We start from the raw sequence: 9,362 nt of genomic DNA, 5'->3' as shown, positions 1-9,362 counted from the left end.
TGGCACCTATGTGTTTCAAAAATGAAAAGAGATTTCGGGTTAAACTTTATAATTCGTATTTAATCTTGGTGGCTTAGCGGAAGCCGATTGCTTGCTATTGCCAGATAAACTTTATGCGAGATCGATATGCAACCAATGCGCAGAGGGGTTAGCATAGAACTAAACTATAGACGACGGCGTTAGATCAAAGTGATTGCCGAAGTGGCGGCGGCAGAGAGCCCCTTTAGCGGGAGAGCGCAGCAGCTCTGCAGAACGTCAACGTTTTACAACATAGGCGGCTCTCTCTGCTCATACAATACTAATGTTAAAGTTACGGTTATTCTTCAGCGGCTGGCCCGAACACTATGGATCCCGGAAGCCCTGACGAGCACACTGATCCAACAGGCTCACGACAGCGATGTGGCAATGCATGGAGGAATCGCGAGGACACTGGGACGGCTGCGACAGTTCTATTATTGGCCCCGGATGACCGTGCAGGTGAAGGCATATGTGGCTGATTGTGACACCTGCAAAGAAACAAAACATTCAACACAGGTTCACCGTCCACTCATGGGGGCCGAAACCAGAACCAAGAGGACGATTCAAAAACTGTACCTGGATTTCCTGGGTCCATATCCGAGGACTCGAAGTGGCAATGTAGTCATACTAATAGTCCTCGATCACATGTCCAGATATGTCTGGTTGATGGCTTTGCCTAAGGCGACGTCTTCGGCCGTGATCCGATTCTTGCACGCCGAGGTCTCGCGCAGTTTGGCGTGCCTGAAATAGTGCATACCGATAATGGAAAGCAATTTGTATCATCTGAATTCTCTCAATTCCTGGATAGGAGAAGCATAACGCACCTGAAGTCGGGGAACTATGCACCGCAGGCGAACGCGGCCGAACGAGTGAACCAGACTGTACTGGCAGCAATAAGGACATACGCTAGTGAGGATCACACGCGCTGGGACGAGAAGCTGACGGAGATCCAGTGTGTGGCTAGGAGCGTTATACACACGGGTATCGGGACGTCGCCATACTTTGAGTTGTTTGGGCAACACATGTTTACTAGCGGCCGAGATTATAAATTGGCACGCAGACTGGGCGCCCTAAATGATGCACAAATGTCCCCCTTGGCGAGGAGTGACAAGATGGAAATGGTCCGAGATGAGGTCCGAGGAAACTCTCATGAAGCCTACAACAGAGCGAAGAACAGGTATAATCGAAAAGTTCGAGAAATTAGGTACTCACCGGGTCAGGAGATATATAAGCGGAATTTCGTGTTGAGCAAATTTAAAGACAACATCAACGCGAAGTTCAGCCCAAAATACGTCAAGTGCCGAGTGATCCGGAGTATGGGCAACAGTCTGTACGAGCTGGAGACGTTGCAAGGCTCACGTATTGGGGTGTTTCACGCAAAGGATCTGAAGCAGTAGCCCAGGCATCTCAGTCGATGGAGCCAGAGACTCTCAATCTCAGGGTGTGGGCGATGGCCTACGTTTGGGGCCCCTTAATTGAAAAAGCCCGCCTGCTTGGCACTCCCGTTTCGGCGGAGTAATCCTGGAAACGGTAGTGTGGTGTTATGGGCGGTTTTGGAGAGAGCCGAGTTCCATCTATAGTGGAACCTGGGAAGCAGTGGCAGAGTTGCGTGGGAGAAAAGAAAACGGGGCGAGGAAGAAAAAAAGGGAGGTTTTCCGGTGGAGAATAGTGGAGGCCGCAAAATTGGTGATCGTGGAGACGACGATCCCACCAAGACATCAGCGGCAGGCATCAACATCAGCGGAAGCGGCGGACATCGGCAGCAGCAGCCCGGTACTGGCCAGGCCGAAAACCTGGTGCGAGAACCGTCAGCGGAGCACCGGCACCAAGGAATCCAGCGGAACACCGACTGGAGACACGTTTGTGTCCCCACATACCAAACACCCCCCCCCCCCCCCTCGGGGGAAAGAATCCGCACTTCAAAGCAGAAATACACCCACGCGAATCAATATCACACACCTTCATCCACCCACATCACACACAACCCACGCATGTATACCCTCATTCATAACACATCACATAACATCACCACATTTCACACATCTACACCCGTCCGACCCACAATTAAACAAAATATCACGATCATACAAAAAAACAACCTCTATCAAAGGGCGCTGCCAACTCGGCCGAAATAGGGTTTATTTTTTTGTTAGTATTTTTTTGTTAGTATTTGTTTCCTTTTTATAAACCTAGATTATTAATTAATAATGTTCAAGAAGATAAATAAGAAAATATAATGGATATAAAATGAAAATTTGAAAAGAGTCATGAGTGAATAGAAAACGGTACTTGGGTGGGACGAGAGCGAGAAGAAGAGCGGGACCCTGAATATGAAAAGGGAGCGAATTCAAAAGGTGGCGCTCATGGAAGGGTGGGACCCTGCTAGGGATAACGAAACCAACTATCCCCGCTGACGAAAGTGCCAAAGAGGACAAGTCTGTCCTACAAATTAGATTTGTTTTTTTTGTATGTTTTTTTTTGTTTTTGTTTTGTTCAATCCGTCCCCTGGCTTATCGGGTCGGAAACACCCCTGACTTCCCCGTGAGCTAGCTGGGAACGATAGGCCAGGGTGGCAAAGAGGCGGATCATAGCAAGATATCGTGGTATTTTTATATGAACAAATTAAGGATGGGGTGGACCCACAAGAGTAATTATTTGTACTATTATTGGTAATATTTTCAACGGTTTAACTCAAATTGTTATCCAATTGAAATAAATGAGGCTCACGGGCGCTAAGTTCATTTTTTTCATTGGTATGTTTGCAGTATTTCAGACGGTCACACTGCAGCTCTCCTGCAACGAAAAAATTAGCCGTAATTTTGAATGGTCTATAAAAAAGGGTATGGACAACAGGCAAAAACAGCCAATGCAAATTGCAAGGTTCGTAGGAAATGCACCTCTCGTGTGAGGACAATCGGCTTTGTTTCTTCAAGGTATATTGGGCCAATGGGATGGATTTTACCTTAATCCGTTGGATTTTCTAGGCCGTTCTAGCCGTTGTCCACACCCTCTTTTTTCTTCCATTATGTGGAAAGTGAGTAGTAAATGTGTAGTAACCGTGTAAGTTTTCTCTCCAACGATTTTTTCTGGTAAACAGCGGTGAACGCACGGGCAAAAGGAAAATCCATTTGTTTACACAGTTGATTTCCTTTTTTTTCAATTGTAAACCTTTGTTGCGAAAACAACGATAAAGTTAATTGCATTATAACAAGCCTGATTACAGATTACAGAGGTGAATAACCGACAACGCACCAGCCGCCTCATCAAACACTTAGCCGAGCCTTTGTTTTCATTGCGTGCCTGCATCAGCTGGTGCAATAATATAGCATAGTGGCGTATCGTATCAACTAAATTCGAGAGATACTACATGCCCAGACCTTTATCAGCGTTTAGTCGACCACTTTGTAGCCCACATTCACGCTTCGAATCAGTTATTTGCCAGAGGCGTGCGCGTGCGGCAGTGTTTGGCAAAATCCATAACCGATTCTCATTTCAGCAGCGGAAAGATGCGCCCGTTTTCCGGCAAAGATTGCTTAAAGCCCGTCACCGAGGGCATCAATCGCGCCTTCGGTGCCCGGGAGCCCTGGCAGGTGGCCACCATCACCGCCACCACAGTGCTCGGCGGTGTCTGGCTCTGGACGTTTGTCTGTCAGAATGAAAGTGAGTTTCCACTGAGAGAGAGGTCTTCTCAAAATACATCACTATCTACAAGTAGGCACTCGTAGGCAAAAGTCAGGCCACCTAGTGTCTGTCGATTCCTTTCACGCCGTTGTCGGCGGCGTCATAAATTATAATCCATCAAACAATCTTATCTGCCACGGCTTGCACTTTCCTACGCAGCCCACCAAGTAAATACCCAGCCTAGCCGGCCCATTTTTGTAGTTTGACTCAAGAAATCGAAATCGGTACTTATGTATACCCATGTACTATGTACTTTGTGCCTTATATAATAGAGTTCGAGTGCCATGCACCCGTTGTGTGCCCTTCCTGAACTTTTGCGTTTAATCTGGGAACAGATTACAATAGATTAGAAACCAAATTTATATATACACAACAATTTATATATAGCCAAACGGCATAGCTTCTGGCTTCGATAAGAATATCCGCTAATCCGCTAGTTGGAATTTAGTTTTCAATGGGCTCTCCCTTGTAGCTCCTTTATCAGTCAGGTGGCACCTGTTTGGAAGCACAAGAGATTTCTTATGACTAATCCCCTAAATGGAAAACGTTCTACGAATTCTAAAATTGGAATTACAATCGGTTTTCTAAAGCAACCAGTTGGAACCCGAATTCTTGGAAAAAGTTCCTTTCCGTTCGGAAACTTCGCAAAAGACCTGTCTGGCTTCCACGATATGCTATCGTGTTCCAGCGACTACCGATCGACACATTCTCATTATAAAATGATTCATCATTTTATTTCATGGTTCGATACGCCTTTAGATAAGCATGCATTAGGTTATTCGATAGGGGAATATTGAAATTAGTTGATCAGGCGATCATTCCTCCATCGCTTTGTTTGTTGCAGGTCTCTACACTCAGGCGGCAGTTCTTCAGGTTCGCCAAGAAAATACCCGCAGTTCGGCGACAGGTGGAGGCGGAGCTTACCAAGGCCAACAATGACTTCGAATCGGAGAGCAACGCACACCTCACATACACGGTGACGCTGCCCGAGAAGGGTCTGAGCAAGGAGGTGATCCTGAAGCTGGTGGACGACCATCTAAAGACAGGTCACTACGAATGGCGCGACGGTCGCGTCTCTGGTGCCGTGTACGGCTACAACCCGGAGCTGGTGCAGCTCGTGACGGAGGTGTATGGCAAGGCGTCGTACACGAATCCCCTCCATGCGGACCTCTTCCCGGGCGTCTGCAAAATGGAGGCCGAGGTGGTGCGTATGGCCTGCAATCTGTTCCATGGAAGCAACGACAGCTGCGGCACCATGACAACCGGCGGCACCGAGTCCATTGTGATGGCCATGAAGGCATACCGGGACTACGCTCGCGAGTACAAGGGAATCACCAGGCCGAACATAGTCGTGCCACGCACCGCGCATGCGGCCTTCGACAAGGGTGGCCAATACTTCAACATCCATGTGAGATCTGTGGACGTCGATCCGGAGACCTTCGAGGTCGACATGAAGAAGTTCAAGCGTGCCATCAATAGGAACACCATTCTGGTGAGGATTGACCCATGTTTCCCCAATTTATCCCCACTAATTCTAGCCTTATGCCGCTCCAGCTGGTTGGCTCTGCTCCCAATTTCCCCTACGGCACTATCGACGACATCGAAGCCATCGCCGCTCTGGGCGTAAAGTACGACAGTAAAGACGCCTGCCTGGGGAGCTTTGTGGTGGCACTGGTCCGCAATGCCGGCTACAAGCTGCGTCCCTTTGACTTTGACGTTAAGGGCGTAACCAGCATCTCTGCCGACACGCACAAATACGGATTTGATCCTGTACTCTGAGAGAAGTTCAAGGATCACCAGTTCACAGTGACCACCGACTGGCCAGGCGGCGTCTACGGCTCACCCACTGTAAATGGTTCCCGTGCCGGAGGCATCATCGCCGCCTGCTGGGCCACCATGATGAGCTTCGGCTTCGATGGCTATTTGGAGGCTACCAAGCGCATTGTGGACACGGCTCGCTACATTGAGAGGGGGTAAGACTGGGTACGAATGCACTTGGACTACGGCTGACCTTATCGAAACTCCATAGTGTTCGCGACATCGATGGCCTGTTTGTGTTTGGCAAGCCAGCCACTTCCGTCATTGCCTTTGGATCGAATTTGTTTGATATCTTCCGACTGTCGGACTCGCTCTGCAAGCTCGGCTGGAACCTGAATGCCCTGAAGTTCCCCTCTGGGTATGATAGATCTATTAAAACCATAGTTAACCATGCTTAAAATTTGGTATTCTGTCTACCAGTATCCACATCTGCGTCACGGACATGCACACCCAGGCCGGAGTGGCAGACAAATTCATTGCCGACGTTCGCAGCTGCACGGCGGAGATCATGAAGGATCCTGGCCAGCCCGTGGTCGGAAAGATGGCCCTGTACGGCATGGCCCAGAGCATACCCGACCGCTCGGTAATTGGCGAGGTGACCCGCCTCTTCCTGCACTCCATGTACTACACGCCCAGCCAGAAGTAGGCATCTGCCTCAGCTACTCTTCCTACAGCTCCCACCCATGCAAGCATTTCATCTGCAGTGCTACTGTTTTTAGAATCACCTAGAACTCCGTGTTATCCAAGCAATATTTATATATACCTGCAATTAGAGCTGTAATCGAGGGTACAAAAAGCGTCGTCAACAAAGTTGATTCTGTCTACGATATAATCCTACCAACCGGAGGCAGTCTTTCCTTAAAGAGCTATTTTATTAAAGTGATTGTTCTGTGTAAAGTGTTAGAAAAATATAAGTATAGTACATTTTGTATACTCATCAGTCTATTAAGAATTGATCTCAATTCTCTCGATTCTTGATCAATTTGTTGCCTTTTTCTTCGATTGTCGTGTACATTTGTTCCCCAAACAATTAACCATACTCGTAATTGCTTTAGCGTGGGCCCCTGCATTCCGGTCTGATCGGATCTGAACCGATCTGGTGCGATCTGTCAGACGCTTTGCCACGCGTCGGCGTTTTAATTTAGCTGTTGCCCTCCTGACACGCCCATTTCCTTTGTGTAATTTATGCCGGTTTTCTCGGGCTCTGTTCAAATTGTTTCAAATAAATTTCAGTAGCGGAAACATTTATCTAAACGACTGCCAGCCAGAATCCCGTGGACACGCGTCAAGTGTCATTTTTTCAGGAGAAATTTCGAAAAAATTAAAAATAGCTAAAAAGCGAGCAACAAGTGCCATTCGGCGGAGGTGGAGATCAATTGGAGGCATTCATTTTGGACTGCAACAAAGGCGAAACCTGTCACATTAACAAGATGCCCACGCTGACACCCTGCTACCCCACCTTCTGCCCTCCAATCCTCTGTCTTCCCTGCAGGCCTTATGGGCTCGCATTATGGGCCCAACAAATTCGGCTCAAACCGGGTTGCCAAAAAAGTTCACTTCGTAGTGACGCAGCTCTGAACGGGGCCCCAGCGACGACGACGCGCAGCTGAGCGAGGGCGGAGCAGAGAGCCGGGCAGAGGCAGAGAGCACCCAATGGCCTCAGAGACGCGGAGCGGCTCATTCGTTGTGCGCTCGTTGAATCGCCGAGACGTTGGAGTCGCCGTCGTCGCTGTCGTTGTCGTCGCGTGTGTGCAGCAAACAAAAAAATAAAATAAGACAATAAATATTTTTCTGAGAAAAAATAAAACTTGATTTCTTTTAAAAATAGCATAAATAACATAAATTTCAAAATTAAAGCCCGATAAAACTCGCTGAAGTAAAACTTTCCTCATTGTTGGGGCCAGCAGTTTATCGAAAGGGGAAGGGGGAAAGTGGCGCCCAGAAGGTTGATCCCACTTTTCCGTTCTACCTGTGTGAGTGCGTGTGTCTGTGTGTATGGGTGATTGTGATATGATATATGATATGAGAGGGCTTTAATCCATCTCAAGGGGGAGCTCCATTGACCGGACTTTGAGAATTTTCAATTACTTAGAGCGCCAGCAACTCTTCCAAAGGAATACTCGTCCGCCCCAAGGTAAGTTTGAAGCTCATTTCGGATTGGAATTTGTTGATAAGTTAAATAGCTATATTAATAGCCAATTATTTAGTCACCATTATAGCCATGAATTGTTCATTAGCAGTTTTTTCTGTATCGATAAGGTAAACACACTTGAACATTACGCATACAGAGAGACCCACGTATGGAGAAGTAAACATCTAGAACTCGAGAGCAAACAACTAGTAAAACTCTAGCTATAGTTTCCTATAGTAAACACCAAGTGGTTCTCTCAAGTTAAGATCGTAATTTTTGCAGTACTATAGACAGTACTATAGATGAAGTATCTATCTAATGATGGGAAAGGTTTCGTAGCGGAAGAGTGTAATTTCTTTAATGGAATACTAGATCGAGTCTAAAGATATCGGATATCTCTGTAGCTTCTATTTATTCTAGTGCTCTATTGCTCTTTTCTATTTATTTACCTCTTTTTTCATTCACTATTTGTTCAACTTTCCATTCTCTTCATACCCATACATCTTAGCCTCAACTTATCATCGTTTATTCTTTCTCCAGACATATCTCCACCTTGAATTTGCCTTATCATCCCCTGAGTCGAATAAATATAGCGCAGGTATTGGAAACAAAATATTAAATGTATTTATCCAGCACTCATATAGAGATTCCCATTCCTAGGCTAATTCCCATACCTCATCCGCGTTGGTATTTTGTTTTCATCTTGATAGGCTCGGACAGAGCCCAGCGTAGAGATAAGGTTCTCCGGTCGCTCAGTTTCTCTTTTGATTTTAGCCTACTACCATGCATTTTTTTTATCTATCCGATAAGATATGGCCAGGGACACACATACCATATATTTGTGGGGTATATGGAAGTCTTGCTCTAGTTTTTGGCTTTGGTAGGCTCTCGTTTGGGTTGGTTGTTTGGTCACCGTTGGCATGCAAGGAGGCAATCAGTGGGTGCTTCCCTGCAGGATCAGATGTATTTGGTCAGATAAAAGGAGTAGGGACAACACATGGCAACCCACAACTGGATCCACATATGGATGGAATCGCTCCATGGCCACCGCTGCCCCAGCCGGGCACAACAAGTCCACTCAAAGTTGTTTGCCGCACAACAACAGAAAACAACGGAAGCACAAACAACAACAACCCGGGGCAACCCCCAGTCCCCAGGCCAAAGGATATTACATCCACCGCCGACTGGCCAGCTGGGTGCGGCTTTAATGTCTGGCGTCATTATACCATTTATAGCCATGTTTTCCGAGAACTTTCGCTCCTCCCTTCAGGGTGTTTAATCGATAAGCCCACAGTGGCCCGAGGAAACTCCTTTCGGCCCGGCATTTCGCCATTTCATTGCCGGCTCCTCGGTCGCCATTTGTGTGCTAATTGCAGATCGAGGCTAAGTAACTGATTTGCTTATGGGGGCAAGGGATTGGGAGTCAGTGTGGGGGTGTTTACTGTACCCAAGCCAAATGGCTTGGACTCGTTAACTTTGACGTTAATTAGCTTTTGGAATTTCGCGAGGCGACGCAGTCGAAACATGTGGCAGCATGAGTTGGCATGGAATGTGGTTAGCCCTGGTAGAGAAGATCAACAAAGTAGAGGCGAGTAATTGGCAGTTTTCCCCAATGGAAATTTGTTAAAAATTTAAAACTTGAATGCAGATCTAGAGATAATCATAATAATAGAATACAGAGAGGAAATTATGTACAAAATATGGATACATATAT

General features: G+C 46.9%; 1 long non-coding RNA gene and 1 pseudogene across 1 annotated transcript; one reads left to right on the top strand and one right to left on the bottom strand.

Annotated features, from left to right (window-relative positions):
* Positions 1-285: 285 nt before the first annotated feature.
* Positions 286-1,630, bottom strand: LOC117191977. The gene is made up of 4 exons (XR_004474123.1): positions 1,231-1,630; positions 843-1,174; positions 595-759; positions 286-506 (listed from the first exon to the last, which is right to left on the bottom strand). It is a non-coding gene; the product is annotated as an uncharacterized LOC117191977 (long non-coding RNA).
* Positions 1,631-3,120: 1,490 nt separating this feature from the next.
* LOC117191975 lies at positions 3,121-6,448 on the top strand (annotated as a pseudogene).
* The last annotated feature ends 2,914 nt before the right edge of the window (positions 6,449-9,362 follow it).

The sequence above is a fragment of the Drosophila miranda genome (genome assembly GCF_003369915.1).
Source record: "Drosophila miranda strain MSH22 chromosome Y unlocalized genomic scaffold, D.miranda_PacBio2.1 Contig_Y1_pilon, whole genome shotgun sequence".
Classification (NCBI taxonomy): domain Eukaryota; kingdom Metazoa; phylum Arthropoda; class Insecta; order Diptera; family Drosophilidae; genus Drosophila; species Drosophila miranda.
This window is presented reverse-complemented; position numbering and strand designations above follow the sequence as displayed.